This window comes from Sinohyriopsis cumingii, chromosome 5 (genome assembly GCF_028554795.1).
Source record: "Sinohyriopsis cumingii isolate HCF-2022 chromosome 5, ASM2855479v2, whole genome shotgun sequence".
Classification (NCBI taxonomy): Eukaryota; Metazoa; Mollusca; class Bivalvia; order Unionida; family Unionidae; genus Sinohyriopsis; species Sinohyriopsis cumingii.
In genome coordinates, this window is record NC_142965.1 from 147,932,793 (window position 1) to 147,949,257 (window position 16,465).

Here is a 16,465-nt window from a genome sequence, read left to right on the forward strand (position 1 = left end):
AGACAGAAAAAGGAAAAGAAGAAGAAGAAGAAGGGTTTCAAACTCCACCAGAAAAAGTACGCAAGTTAACAACACCACCTACCTCCAGAATTGGATGGATTAAAAAGATGATGGCCACCCCTTCTTCATCACAAGAGAAAAAGAAAGTGAAGACAGAAGTGAAGACAGAAGTGAAACAAGAACCGATATCCCCCGCTCAGACATCCTCCTCCTCTTCAAAACCTATTGCCGGTCGCACACGCAAAGCATTGCAATCCAAGAAAATACCCCAAGAGAGAAAAAGTAGCATCCTCCAAGAGTGGGTGCCTTATTAACACACCAACCAACACAAAAAAATGGAAAAAGTCTTAGCCAGCATTTACTACGATCCCTCCCATCCTGCAGGTTACGCAGGAGTTCAAAAATTGTATCGTGCTGCCAAAACGCGACTGAAAAGTCTCCGTTTACCTCAAGTGCAACGATGGTTACAAGAACAAGCTACCTACACTTTACACAAACCCATTCGACGCAAGTTTGCCAGAAGTCGCACCCGAGTGGAAGGCATCGATCATCAATGGCAAGCCGATTTAGCCGATGTCTCTCATTTGGCCAGCTACAATCGTGGCTACAAATATTTGTTTTGTGTGATCGACGTCTTTTCCAAATTTGCTTGGGTCGTACCCTTGACTTCCAAATCGAGCAGCGAGTTAGTGCGAGCCCTGTAACGGGTGTTGAAACAAAGCGGTCGTCACCCTCTTCGATGGCAAACGGACAAAGGTACCAATTTCTGAACCAAGCTTTCCAAAAAGAATTAAAGAAACGTGACATTCATTTTTTTACCACCGAGAATCCCGAAACCAAAGCCAGCATCGTGGAACGTTTTCAACGCACTTTGAAAGAACGCATGTGGAAATATTTTACGCATCACCACACTCTGAAGTACATCGACATCTTACCGCACCTGGTGCAAGCGTACAACCAATCTTACCATCGAAGCATTGGACGTGCCCCGCAAGACGTGACTCCCGACAACGAAGTGTTGGTGTTTGAGCGCCTGTTTGGTACGTCCCCGACGAGGGCTGTCCCCAAGAAAAGTGGAGACTTGGCCGTAGGAGATTGGGTGCGCATTGGCAAAACCAAACGCACTTTCGACAAAGGTTACTTACCTAACTGGACGACCGAATTGTTTCGTGTCACTGGACGAGTGCATGGCCGTCATCCTGCCGTCTATAAATTGGAAGACATGAACGGAGAAGTACTCAAAGGAACGTTTTATTTGCCCGAGTTACAACGTGTCACCAAAAAAGAAGACGACGTGTACGACATCGAAAGCATTCTCGAACGCAGAACCCGTAAAGTGGGCAAACGACGTGTCAAAGAAGTCAAAGTACGTTGGAAAGGATATCCACCCAGTTTTGATTCTTGGATCGACGCTTCGCAAGTCATCGACTATAAAAAGAAGTGACCATCATGCCCTTTCACACAGCAGACGCAGCTACGTCGACCACTCCTCCTTCACCTAGTTCTTCTGTGCAAGATTTACAAACACAACCTTTGTGGGTGTGGTGTGGAGAACGTGTGCCTAAAACGCAAATCGTCTTTTTCTGCCAAATCTTCGTGGTGTATTGTGTCATCGGGGCAGCCATCGCCAATTTGAGTTTGCAACAAGGAGACAAACAATTGTGGACCATTTTATTGAGCAGTTGCATCGGTTACCTGCTTCCAAATCCCTCCCTGAAATTCTCTTCCAACGGGAACCTTGTGTCCAGTGCCAGTGCCAGTCACCACTCCAATCACCACAATCAGAACCCCATTTTGGGCGGAGACACGCCTCTGACGTCCAGTAACCCCTCGGACAGCCACAGAACTCTGGAATTATGAGTCACCAAAACCAATTTTACTTAACCTTACCCAGTGACAGTTCCATGGAGGTGTTTCCCCACAACACGTTGTGCTGTTACACGGCCAAATTACCTCAGGCCATCCAATTAGATCACGAAGCCCATTGGGAAGTGGCTTTAGTAGAAATGATTCACCCGACCCAAGTCCTCAATGTCCTTCCCAATCAAAATTTTTTTGATGTGGAAGTTCATGACGAACAATTGCAACAGTGGATGGATAGCAATGTCAAATATGACAAGAAAACCCGTACACAAAAGTACACCACCTATCACTTGTTCATTTCCCCAGGCTATTATTTTAGTGGCCAACATTTGGTCAGCACCATAGCCTCCAGGTTTAATGTCGTGTTTCTGAAAGCTTTGGAGCATGTTAACAAAAGTGTCACCATGGAGTACCACAAAACAGCTCGTCGCTTCTTGATGAAATTTGAACGGAGTAAAATCCTGTCCATTTTATTTTGTCCTGAATTGTATGACATGTTGGGCGGAGACATGAACCTGAGAATGAGCATGATGAAGAAAAGCGAATTACCCATCGTTTACGACAACGAGTCTTTTAGCAAGTTATTTCGTGCCCCGGTAGAACTGAACCAAGGACTGAATTTGATGTTTGTATACTCCGATGTGGTGGAGTATAACGTGGTGCGACACACCTCCGTACCGTTACTGCGTGTCATTCCTTTCAAAGTGGATTCTGCCACGAACACTGACGAGGAAGGTGGAAACACTTACCACGTCCACCGCGAATTTGTACATCCTCACTATTTGCCTGTCAGTAAGTCGTATTTGGACACGGTCAACATTACTATAAAAGGAGATTTGGGACAAAATATTCCATTCACCAAAGGAAAAGTCACGGTGAAACTCCATTTTCGAAAACGGTTTTCTCACGATTCGTAGGTCATGTATCCAGTGTACCGAGGGGTTGCTCGACAGCGAGGACACGGTTTAGGAGATATGTTAAAATCGGCCTTTCGTTCGGTGGCCCCGGTGTTGAAACCGATGGTGACACGCGGATTGCACGCATTGAAAGATGTGGCACTGACGCAAGGCAAAGAATTTCTCCAAAATGTCATCATCGACAAACAAAACCCTAAAGAAGCCTTCATGAGGGCAGGCAAAAATGTCTTGCTGCAAACGGGCAAAGACATTTTGGGTCACCGAGAAACACCTATAAATGCCCTGCACGCTACCGAGTCAGGCATTCAGCAAGGACAAGGCAGAAAGAGACGACGAAGAAAACACCCTTTCACCAGACTTCAAGCTAGAAAGGCCAAGAAAAGAAGAACCGTTCGAGACTTAGACGTTTTCGATTATTGAGAAAGAACAAAAAAAAAAAAATGATGCACCGAGAGTCTTGCGCTTGTTCCAAGACGGAACTGGATCTGTTTGCCATGCCCCCCACGATGATGACCATGCAAGAATCCCAGTGGGTGGAATTTCATCCCGTCTCCTCATTGGCCGATTCCGCTCCCATCGAGTTTGAAATCAAAGGACAGCCCGAAGATTACATCGATCTGAATAGCAGTTACTTGTACCTGAAAGTCAAAATTCTAGATAAGACTGGAGGTGCTATAGACGATGAAGCAGTAGCTCCCGTCAACAATTTCATGCATTCCTTGTTCAGTGGAGTGGACTTGTACTTGAATAACAAACTGGTCAGTAGCAGCATGGATACTTACCCTTATCGTGCCTACCTGGAAAATCTCTTGACGTACGGAATAGATGCCAAGAACACTCATCTCAATGCCTGTGTGGTATGGGAAGCTGACGAACCTACCAAGTTTGAAATATTGGAAACTGATGAAAAGAAAGACAACAATGATGGATTTGTAGAACGAAGAAAGAGAATCACGGGAGTCGACACAAGTTTAGAACTGATGGATCGTTTGCATTTGGACATGTGGTTGCAAGAAAAGTATTTGCTGAACGGGGTGGATGTCCGCCTGAGACTGAATCGTAGCAGTGCCGCTTTCCATTTATTGGCTGATACTGACGGTTACAAAACCAAAATCCTAGAAGCCAGACTCTACGTACGCCGTGTGGAAGTGTTACCTAAAGTGGGAAACGACATCAATCAGACGTTGAGCAGAACGACTGCCAAGTATCCCATACGACGCGTGGAAGTGAAAACCTTCACCATTCCCAAGGGACAGCGATCCATGATCGAAGATCATCTGTTCCAAGGACAGTCACCCAAACGTTTGATCGTTGGTATCGTCGAGAATACAGCCTTCAACGGAGCTGCCGAAAAAAATCCTTTCTACTTTCAACACTTTGGCGTGTCCAAAATCGAAGTCAGTCGCGATGGCAAAACCTTGTGTACCCGACCTTTCGAACCTGACTTTACCAAGAAGAATTACTTGAGATCGTACTTGTCCCTGTACGAAGCCACCGGCCAGTTAGGAACCAACACCAGTCACGGCATTACGTACGAAGATTATGCAGGAGGCTATGCTTTGTGGGCTTTCGATTTCACTCCAGACCAAGGCAGCGACGAGGGACATTTCCACCCTATAAAATCCGGCCAGATTCGTGTGGAAATTCAGTTTAAAGACCGAGACCCTGATGAAACGGTGAACGTCATCCTGTATGCAGAATTCGATAATACGATAGAAATCAACAGTTTGAGAGAAGTCATCCTAGATTACTAGAAACCATGGAAGACTGTTATCCCTCTTTACCTAGTGGAGAAACTTTGGACATGAAATGTGAGGAGACCGTGGAAAAAGAAGAAGTGATCATGATGAAGTCAAGATGGCCAGAACAAGAAGCCCATTTAGTCTCCTGTTTTGCCAAACACTTGGTCGACAAAATGACGGAATTGATCAAGAAAAATTGCTATGGATGTCAAAACGATCATCCCAGTCAAATTCAACACGATAAATGCCTGATGTTGAGTCAAGAAGAAAAATTGGACGAGTATCTGGACGAAGGTTGGAGTCTCATCTCGAACAAAGACGTGTTGCATCAGTGGTATAAAGACTTGCGTCAACATTCTTGTCCACCATTAACCACTCAAGAGATCCATCGTATCGAAGCTGTCCTGAATCAGAGTGAGGAAACAGAACGAATAACCCTTTATTCGTCAGACATTTTCAAGCAAAAAGTCAGGATCGAATTGACGACTTATTATTACCTGTGAAGAAGAAGAAGAAAAAAAAACACACAAATCAATGGATACCTGGGAACTTTATTACCTTTTGAACCACAGTTTGTATCCGGCTTCTTGGAATCCTGTCGTCTGTGCTAAAGATGAACTCCCTCATCGCAAACCTAAAGACCATCAAGCTTACGTGATCAACACGGACGACAGTCATCTCCCAGGAACCCACTGGGTAGCCGTCTACTTTCCTCAAGAAGGATGTGTGGAATATTTCGATTCGTACGGATTGCCCCCTTTGGAAGACGATATCATTGACTTTATGAGAAGAAATGCTCAGACCACCCGATTCAATAATGTGAAATTACAAGGCACAGATTCCTTGGTGTGTGGACAATATTACGTGTATTTTCTGCATCATCGCAGCCTGGGCTATTCCTTAGAACATTTAGTGACTCATTTTGATCCTCGTTCTTCTTCAAGAAACGATGTAAAAGTAGATCGATGGTTTTGTGACCATTATGCTTATCTTTTGTCTCAAGCTAGGAAACGTAGTGTCCATCAATGGCCTAATGATTTCCAACTGTGGAAATCACAATTTCATTCACAACGTTGTCAGCCCTGTTTAAAGTAGACTGTCAATTCAGAAAAAATTGTTTGTGATTAGAAAAAATTGTTTGATGTTATATTGTTGGATTATTGTTAAAAATGTTAGAGTTGTTGTTGTTTAGTGTTAAGTGATTTTTGAATAAAAATGTTGTGTATTGAAAAAAATGCTTTGTCTTTTGTTTAGCTATAAGAATGTTGGATTGATGCTCTTTGACTTCTTACTATCCCTCTCATGACACTCACTGAACGTTGCGACTCGAAAACCGTGTGGGGGATGTTTTCCTTCACGTCCGCGCTTTAACTTTAAGAACCGGTTTGTTTCCAGTCTAACCATCCATTGTCGACTCATCCTCCTAAGAAGATGTGTTCCAAACTAGCTAAGCTCAACGAAGCCTACGTGAATTTGCATAGGGTCAGACACAGTCTGATACCGAAGCCAGAAGAGAATGTGAGAATGTTAAAAATCACTGAAGACCTGATAGAAGAGCTTTTCAGAGAATAAATGAACAGGGAAAAAGAAGAATGGACAGAGAAGTACAGACTTCAGAGACAGCAGCAACAGCAGCAACAACAACAACAGCAGCAACAAGAACCTGAAGCTGACAGAGGCTTTGTCGATTGTCGTATCGACACCAAAGAGTTCTTCTTCTCTTTCCGAAGAAGCAGACCTATCGTCAGAAAGTCTATCCTCAGAGGACATCGCATTCTTAGAAACTAAAAGATTGCCATAGCAAACAAAAAAAACCCAGCCCTTTTCAGGGCTACCCAATACTCTAGAAAAGAAATAACTATCCATTTGCCAATGTGTGTAGGTAGAGTAGTGTGAAAATAAACACTAACTCTTTTTAAAAAAATGTGAGGGTATGTGTTTGTGAGTTTGTGTGTTTGTAAGTGATCAAGTACGTTGGTGTGGATAGTAGATTAAAATGATGTCTTTATTCGGTGTTTGAGGTGTAGATTTCGGGGTTAGATTGGATTGCTTTGAGTATGTGGATAGTCAATTGAAGTGATTTATAAAAAATTTTAAAATAGTGATGGGTAGAATAAAAAAGTGAGTGAGTGTTTCTTTTAGGTCCGCGCGTTGTTGTTTTTGTTTTGGTCATGATCTAGGTAAGATCAATTTTATGTTTTTAGGGGGATGTTTTCCTTGACGTACGCTCGTTCACTATAAATTGAAACTCGTTCGGCAGTCTAGCTACCCTTGTTGATTGATCAACACAAGAATGAATAGTAGCAGAATAAGCAAACTTCTTGAACTCCAGATACATCTGGAATATGTCAGGCGCCTGGTAAATGAACTGGCTGCGGAGGCTATAATAGAAGAAGAAAGAATAAAGAAGGAAGAGGAGGAGAGAAGACAGAGGGAAGAGGAGGAAAAGAAAAGAGAAGAGAGGATGTCGTTCAATATTCCCGAGACAGAGGATTGGGGTGCTGAAGCGAATCATCCTCCCTCTTCGCTCCCCAGAAGAAAGGTGAAAGGAGACTGGGGAAGAAGATGCGTGTGTGGCGCCAGGCCAGGAAGGTGCAATCATTAGATAGTTGCATCTGGAGTTCAAAAAAAAAACAGCCCTTTTTAGGGCTACCCAATACTCTAGAAAAGAAATAACTATCGATTTGCCAATGTGTGTGTGTGTGTGTGTGTGTGTGTGTGTGTGTAGGTAGAGTAATGTGATTATAAACACTAACTCTTTTTTCATAGTGCGAGGGTATGTGTTTGTGTGTTTGTAACTGCTCACGTAAGTTTGTGTGAATGGTAGATTATGAGTTTCTTTATTGTTTCTTAGCGTATGTGAAGAGTATAGTTTGGGTTTTGTAACCGCTCACGTACGATTGTGTGGATAGTAGATTATGGATTTTGTTTATTGTTTCTTAGCGTATGTGGAGAGTATAGTTTGGGTTTTGTAACCGCTCACGTACGATTGTGTGGATAGTAGATTATGGATTTTGTTTATTGTTTCTTAGCGTATGTAGAGAGTATAGTTTGGGTTTTGTAACCGCTCACGTACGATTGTGTGGATAGTAGATTATGGATTTTGTTTTAATGATTTGCGTGTGTAAATAGTAGATTTGGGGTTTGTTTATTGTTGCTTCACTTATGTGGATAGTACATTATATGAAATGAGAAAAGTAGGGGATGTTTTCTTTCACGTCCGCACGATGTTAGGTCATGATCTAGGTAATATCAATTTTATGTTTTAGGGGGATGTTTTCCATCACGTACGCGATTTCACTATAAGAACCCACAGTATTCGTCGTTCAAACCATTCTACAAAGAAGATGGCTTCTAACCAAATTGACAAAATGCAAACATTGCAAGACGTTTTGGACAATTTAGGAATGATGGAGCAGATGTTAATAAGACTCGTTGAAGACCACTATTCCTATAGTCCCCATCGTGTAAAGATGGAAATTAATAACTTAAGAAAGGTAAAGGATAAGATAAGTGGTGTAATGAAAGAGATAAAGGAGGAGAAGGAGGATGAAGAGGAAAGGATAAGAATACGCAAATGGAACGAAAAAATTGAAAAAGAAGAAGAAAATGAGAAGAGGAAGAAAGAAGAGGAGGAAGAGAAGAAGAAAGAAGAGGAGGAGAAAAAGAAAGAAAGAAAAGAAGAGAAAGAGTGTAGGAGAGAAAATAAGAAGTTGGTTGAGAAAAAGAAGAAATTAGAAGCAGAAGAAGAAGAAAAACCAAAGGCCCTTTTCAGGGCCAGCCATATTTCTCGAAAAGAGAATGACTTTATTCAATTGCCTACCCCTTTTTTAAATTTAAATTTAAATTTAAATTTAAAAAAAAATTAAAAAAAAAATCCCATGTTCAATTCCCCTTGAGGCTAGAGTGGCCCAGGGTTTTTCCTCCATGTTCAATTCCCCTTGAGGCTAGAGTAGCACAAGACTATTTCCCATGTTAAATTCCCCTTGAGGCTAGAGTGGCCCACGATTTTTCTCCATGTTAATTTTCCATTGAGGCTAGAGTGGCCCAGGGGTCTCTGTAATGATAATTCCCATTGAGGCTAGGGTGGCCCCATTCACTACTTAAATATATTTCTTTTAAGATGGGATTTATTTTGTTTAAAATGTATCCACATTTGGGCATGGAAGGCCTTGTATTGACCATGATCAAAATGGTTTTCAAATTATAATTTTATCAAACTGTCATTGTTCAAAACCACCGTCACTCTTGGCCCACATGATCTATCCATTATCTCTGGGCAAATGTAGCTAGTGCTGTTTGAAATAATAGCTTGTTGAGACAAAGTTGACACAACCAGTCAAATAACCACACATTTGACTGGTTGTGTTAAAAATTGCCTTGTCACGAAAGCGAACCCATCATGTTATGAGTGCCTAGAAGGTAAGACACTGAGAAAGAGCTACTTCAATATATGCCGTACTGATCTTGTACATATATCAAAACGTCACGCCTAAAACTATAAGCATGAAATATGAGGAAAATGGATAACAGTTTGAACAGAAAACGTGTATGTTGTGAATATCTCTGTATTCATGTAGAACGCTTTGTTATACAGCTCTTTAAATATCATGCAGGAACATATACTGGTTTTGTCCTTTCCGTTCATTTGGCTGTATGCCCATCACAACTACCTTGCAAGCAAGATACCTAATAATTATTGAGTCAAATCAGACCCATTTTGAATATTTAGATACACTGAGTTAATTCCAAGACTTAGTTACATATTGAGGCCTGTAATCTTATTTCTTAATTTTGTTTAATGTTCTGGACCAAGTCTGTTTTTATACAAACCTTGCAAGCCTGTTTAAGCAAAAGTTACTTCAGAAGAACAATTATGAGTTCATGTGATTATAACGGTTCCATTTGCTACACATTGTATCACCTGGCCGTAGTGCTTAAGGTATGGTTAGAAGTCAAGTGTGTATCTTCCGTCGTACAATCTGTCAGTTTTGTATCTTCCTTAGTCCGATAAATCAGCCCCACACTGTGATGATGTTGATTCTCGGGTTAGGGGCTTATATCACCTATTGACTGAAAGCTGCAATTTATTCGCAGCCACGTTTGTCTGCACACATCGATGTACATTTTATACACATACCGGTATTTCTCGTGGCTGTGGAGCTACTGTCGGCTGAATGGTTCGTTTGGTGACGTACATTATATTTCCAGAGCAAATTCTATGTTTGGTGACTTGTAATTCCACGTGGAATAGCACAACCATCGGTCCTACGGCCATTTTAAATTTCACGCTAGATATGACTGTTACCAATTACCGACTTGTGTTTAACGTGTACGCATGACTGTTCCGGAATAACGAGCATGCAGAAAAATTGCAAATTGTAATGAACAGGTGACATCACACCCACTTATCGTCCATCAGTATCAACACAGATTGGGGGGGTGGGGTGATTTATCCGACTATATCTTCCGTATTGTACCCGTTAATGAATTGATATTTTTCAACAGCTTCTCCTAAACCACTGGACCGATTTCGACCAAACTTGGGTGGAATTATTCTGGCATGAAGGTTTTTAGGCTTCCTTTGCATATGGCCACTGTCTCTAATAAAAGAAAAACATTTGAACTACTGCTTCAAATGAATCGCTCAGCAGAATTCTACCAAATTTGACAGAAAGTACCATAACCTGAAGAATTTTCGATTGTAGACCCTGCATCAAATATGAACTAAATTGCTAAAAAAAGACAAACTTGGAAAAAGCTTTACAAAATCCGTTGATTGGAATAAGACCAAATTTGATAAACAAATAATTGCATAAAGAACTTTCCAGTATTTTCAGATGACATTTATCCACCATTAAATCTGGCTGCCATTATCAAATATATAACAGAGTTTAAATGACCTCTGATAAAAATAATTATGAACATAATTTGATTAAAGGAAAGCAATTTGGCAGTAAAGTCTTTCAAAGTTTCAGAAATGATGTGGATCTGTTTCTAAATGCGACCACCGTCTCTGAGAAGAGACACAACTATTTGAATTAACTTTTCTCTATAACTGCTCAACACATTTTAAAGAAAGCACCTGGCTTAAAGGACCGCTCAGAGTTGCATAACTTGATGCCAACCCACAACAAAATAGTGTTGTTGTTATGAAAAAATAGTTTAAAGACTTCTTGTCACAAACCACTATAAACTATTGAAACAATGCATCGTGGCATTGACGGCTTTCAAACTTTTTATAAAATTATGCTGTTTATCCATCAGGTATACCCACCATTGCAAAGAGGAAAACACACACACACACACACAAATAACTTCTTCTCAAAACTCACTCAACATAATTTTAGCAAATTAATAAAACAACCATCTTAAAATGAAAGGCTTTCATAAATGTACAATTAATAGCGTTTATCTTTAAAAGTGGTTGTTGATATAAAACAGGAAAAACATGTATCATCTTTCTTGAAAACTACTCAATAGATCTGGCAAAGCTGAATAAATCAGAATATAGGCAAAAGGTCCTTCAGATTTATATAAATTATGCCGATCCACCATTAAAAGTATCTGCCTGTATTAAAAATCAAAATATGAAACATTTAAACAATTCTATTTCAGAATTCGACCATCAGGGAGAGAGAGAGAGAGAGAGAGAGAGAGAGAGAGAGAGAGAGATAGAGAGAGAGAGAGAGAGAGTCAAACATGGATGAACAAATAAAACAATAGAAAGAAGCGAAGAACACGCAGTCGTTATTTTTGTAATATATGCAAGCAACACCATTCAAAGATATTTCAAAAGAAAGCATCCTACTGACACAGATGCCTTGTCTCAACTATAATTTCTTTGTTCTTTTATTCGTCTTCTTTAAACGAGTTAAGATTGTTCCCCTTACCGATATGTTTTTCTTTGGCTCAGAGATGAGCACAATGCTCGTACAATTTAGCTTTATTCTTTGGAACGGTGCAACAGGAGTAGAATTTTGGGATTGCGATGAAGTAAAGCGAAAAGTTTTATCTTAATCTTGTGTCAGTTGTGTCTTGAGAAAACATTAATCGCCTTAATATGAGAAATTACGAAGAAAAGAGACAAAATATAAAATGTAGACTGACAAATCTTGATGTTAACGATGCCATTCAAGTAGTATGCCCACCATGGATGCTTAAGGTAACGTCAGTGTCATTCACAGTTTTCGTTCATGTCATGTGTCCACCAGAAAGGCGTTACGTAAGGTGACGTCAGTGTCATTCACAGTTTTCGTTCATGTCATGTGTCCACCAGAAAGGCGTTACGTAAGGTGACGTCAGTGTCATTCACAGTTGTCGTTCATGTCATGTGTCCACCAGAAAGGCGTTACGTAAGGTGACATCAGTGTCATTCACAGTTGTCGTTCATGTCATGTGTCCACCAGAAAGGCGTTACGTAAGGTGACGTCAGTGTCATTCACAGTTGTCGTTCATGTCATGTGTCCACCAGAAAGGCGTTACGTAAGGTGACGTCAGTGTCATTCACAGTTGTCGTTCATGTCATGTGTCCACCAGAAAGGCGTTACGTAAGGTGACGTCAGTGTCATTCACAGTTGTCGTTCATGTCATGTGTCCACCAGAAAGGCGTTACGTAAGGTGACGTCAGTGTCATTCACAGTTGTCGTTCATGTCATGTGTCCACCAGAAAGGCGTTACGTAAGGTGCATGTCGTTAACATATGCCTTTAATTTCATATGTCCACCAGAGAGAGAGAGAGAGAGAGAGAGAGAGAGAGAGAGAGAGAGAGAGAGAAAATGATGGTAATGATAACGAGGACGACGATAATGATAATGATTGCGAAGACGACGACGACGACGACGACGACGATGATGATGATGATGATGATGATGCGCTTATGTTAATCCAACTGCTTATTAATAAAAAAAGTAACAACAAAAACAATAAATCACTTGTTCTTTATGAAGACGACCACAGGTTACATATCGAACAGTAACTTCTCTCTAAATATAAGGGCTCATTTCATATGAAAAATGACACTTCTGAAACAGTCCGGTTGCTGTAATTAGATTAGGTGCAACTCCAGTCGTCCCATGAAGTCAGACTTCCATCTGTATTACAAAGGCACCAGGACCCATTGTTTCCTTCGAAAATGATCTCCCCTGGCTGGATCCATCGGTTGCCAGTGAAACAACCTGGTTGCTGTGTAGTGGGCACTTTGATTGTCGCTACCTCATTATTACAATTCCAGTCATCCCAGGAAATGACATCTCCGTCTTCGTTGCAGTAGGAACCGAAACACCATGACTCTAATTTGTCCCTTGATATTTCCTCACCAGGTTGGAAATAGCGACCATCGTAAATGCATCTTAATTGGACGTCTGCAGGCATTGCGGAGAAACAGTCTATTAGATATAGGCACAAAAGGAGAAAACATCTAACTATGGCCTGAAATAAAAAATAAATTAATAGGATGTATTTTATTGTTAAGTTCTTAAATTATATTCCTAGATTTTGTCTTAACGGCATAGAGGTACATAAAATCTTGCTTTGGAACGGCAAGAGGTCTGCAAAACCCTGTTTCAGAAAAGCAACAGGGCTACAAAGATCCTGTTTTAGAACGGTAATAGGATTACAAAAATACTGTTTTAGAATGGCTTTGGGACGCATAATATTCTTCTAGAATGGCAAGATCAATAAGATATATAAAACAAAATAACAACGACACGGTCATCTTCAGGCAGTACATCATTTTCGTGCCGGTTTAAAAAAAGTGATGTATATATAGTTAGAAGAATCATTGTTAGGAGCTGCTGTTCCAAATAGAAAATATCTTAATATTATGGGAGAGAGAGAGAGAGAGAGAGAGAGAGAGAGAGAGAGAGAGAGAGAGAGAGAGAGAGAGTAATAGTTGTTCTTTTGTTGTTGTTGCAGATACTTTCATGCCATGACGTAAGAGCTAATAAAATTAGTTTTGTTGATGGTAACAAGACTGTTTAACCGTTTGAAAAAGGTCGCGAATCAAATTTGTTAGGATATAAATTTGAGTGGAATCCATGTACAAATGCCGGGTACAATTCCAGGTACAAATATTACAACGACAGGGATGGCGGGTTATAACGTTACATACTTTCATTTATACTGAGACGAAGTTGTGAATTATAGGCAGATGAATGAAGTTTTAAATAACAATAAGACAAATTGTTCCTATGCTGGTTTGGCAAAACAGACTAAAGTTAGATGATAATTCATTCATCGTGTCTGAAGCTACAATTCAAATTATATTAGCTATATATCTATTTACTAATTGCATGACTAATTCTGATAACTAAGTAATGGTGTTTGTGGGGATTGCATGTATCAATGTTAATTGCTAAAATTACCCGATAACCATATCAGTGCTTAAAGCCTTACTATGTTCTGAACTACACCGGGACGATATTTACAACTTTGATTTAAACGTGTGTCTTTTACATCGATACAGTTACTTCAACAATACTATAATCTGCTATTGCTACTGATAATACTTTTTCTGGAATCACTATTACTAGTACTACTAATACACAAACGTGTCATTATTATCATCATCGGTAGTAGTAATAGTAGTAGCTGCAGCGACAATGGTAGTAGTAATAGCAGTTTCTCTGTGGAGCTTACTCACCATGGTTGTGCTTTCTGATGCTCAGTTTCCGAGTTTGATACCAGCACTTCTTGTTAAATACCACGTAATAGTGCATAAATTGCACAATAACAGTTAATCGATACAAGTTTTCTTTGACAATGATCAATAACATAAAAATAAAATGGTAGAATGTTACACTGCAGGCTATAAGCCAATGTGTTACATCCTAAAAGATTAATACATCAACCAATGTGTTACATCCTAAAAAATTAATACGTCAAACCAGAGAAAGATCAGGAGATTTACATTTATCAAAAACAAAAATAGTTCTTTTTTTTTTCGTATTCATGTACAGTGCATTTTACGTTAGTTCATTCCAAGTTGTATTTTGATCACAAAGTCAAGTTACCAAGTTCTAAATCAGCGATCACCAAAACGAAAATCCAAGCGCAAGACCGTTATGGAATTCCATCCTTGGATCCCGGATGTGCAAAACTAGTATAGGAACTTGATCACTGAAAAGATCGGGAGACTTCTATTTATCTCAAAATCCAGTTCTTTGCCTTTTATTATTCAAGTATAGTTTAATATATGCAAAAGTCATTTTAACTGGCGTTTGGGTCACATAAGCCGAAATTACCAAGATCAAAATCATTACCAAAAGAAATTCCAAACCCACACCCTTTATGGAAGTCATGGATTTATTAGGTGCAAAAGAAGTACTTTATCTTGGTTATTAAAAGGATCCGTTAACAGCTATAGGTTCTAAGTGTCATTCTTTAAGTCGATACATCTTCGAAATGGTAATGGCTAAAACAAAAATGATTTACAATAGGAAATGTACATATTCTGGCAAAATCCGTTAATCCGCCACAGGCGCCAAGTTTACGTCATTTTCAAATTGCGAATATGTTTGACTCGAGTAATGTAAGAAGACCCGATTCAGTACAATGGAAATAAATATAAATTTTGAGAAACGTAATTGAATGATAGTTGAGTCTAACAACTAAACAAACCTATCTTTTGAAAGTCATTCTGTCTTGAATCGAAACGAGGAAAAGATTCTGTTTAGGTATGTTCCAGTCTGGGTTTTTGTAATGCTTGATTCAAGACTCCAGACCGATAGCGGAGTCGATTCTATGGGTGAAGAATTTGTTGGATGTACATGTTTCATGAAGAAGAAAAATAAAAACACTTTTGTATAAAATCTCAAAATTTCAATAAATAATCTCGGAATTTCTAAATTAGTTTTCAAAACTTCGATAATATCTTTTCGAGTTTAGATTATTCTTGTTTATGTGACCTTTATAATGGAAATTTAGAATTTTCTCGAAATTTTCAGTTTTAATTTTTGTCTTTATTTCTCTATGACCTTAATATGTTTACTTGTTTCGGGAACATGTGGTCTGCAAAGAAAAGAATATAAAGCAAACCAAAAAGTCCAAGTCATTTTCTTTTTCACACAGAAGCATGCACCAACGGTAGGTCTATGTTGTGAGATATTGATTGGCTTAATACGAGCATTTAGAAACAGAAACCTGTTGGCTATTACATATGTGCACTTTATGAATAATGTCTGAAGTGTCCTTCATCATATGCATTTATTCATCTTCGTGGTTTTATGTCCATTTAATATTGGTGTGGCCATTGTAAGTAGTGATTATGGATTCACTGATTTATCTATTCATTATTAATTTGATAGTGACTGGTCGATCAAAATTTAAAAAGTAAGAATAGCGCCTACCAGGGGCGTTACTAATTGCAAAATTACAATTTACTAATTCCAAAATTACCGTAATCATTGGCGAAAGATAGGAGATTTAGTCGACAGGTAAACAATAAGCTTTTTATTCGAAACTGAATCTAGGAGAAGCTGATTGATTGTTAATGAAAAATTAATCAAATATAAACCAAAAAAAAAAGTTAACATCCTCGCACTGTGAATTTCATGAAACTTAAAGTTCCTAAATGACAACATGACCAAACAAGAAATATAACTACTGCAATGCACATGCCTGTTGCCCATTTCTTCTGCATTCTAATTCTTCTACGGACTGAGTTGCCTTAATTCGATAATTACTCCAAGCACCAAGAAGACAAAGCAAATCTTGCATTCAAATTCAGTAAAGCGTGTAACGCCTGATCAGGAAATGGTTTGGCCTCGGAAAGAGATGGTCCATAATTGTATGAAAATCTGACTAAGACTTTAACAACTTTTGGAGATGGGACATTTACCATACATATATGTGCAGATTTTGATCATTCATCACACATATACGTGCTTTTTAAGCCGTTCCGATTTAATTAATTAATATGAAATTAAATTTAAGTTTAGACGA

The 16,465-nt window shown here is 39.3% G+C and overlaps 1 long non-coding RNA gene across 1 annotated transcript; it reads right to left on the reverse strand.

Moving 5' to 3' along the window:
• Positions 1-12,449: 12,449 nt before the first annotated feature.
• LOC149800428 (uncharacterized) lies at positions 12,450-14,248 on the reverse strand. Its single transcript, XR_016421380.1, has 2 exons — positions 14,166-14,248; positions 12,450-12,952 (listed from the first exon to the last, which is right to left on the reverse strand). It is a non-coding gene; the product is annotated as an uncharacterized LOC149800428 (long non-coding RNA).
• Positions 14,249-16,465: the final 2,217 nt, after the last annotated feature.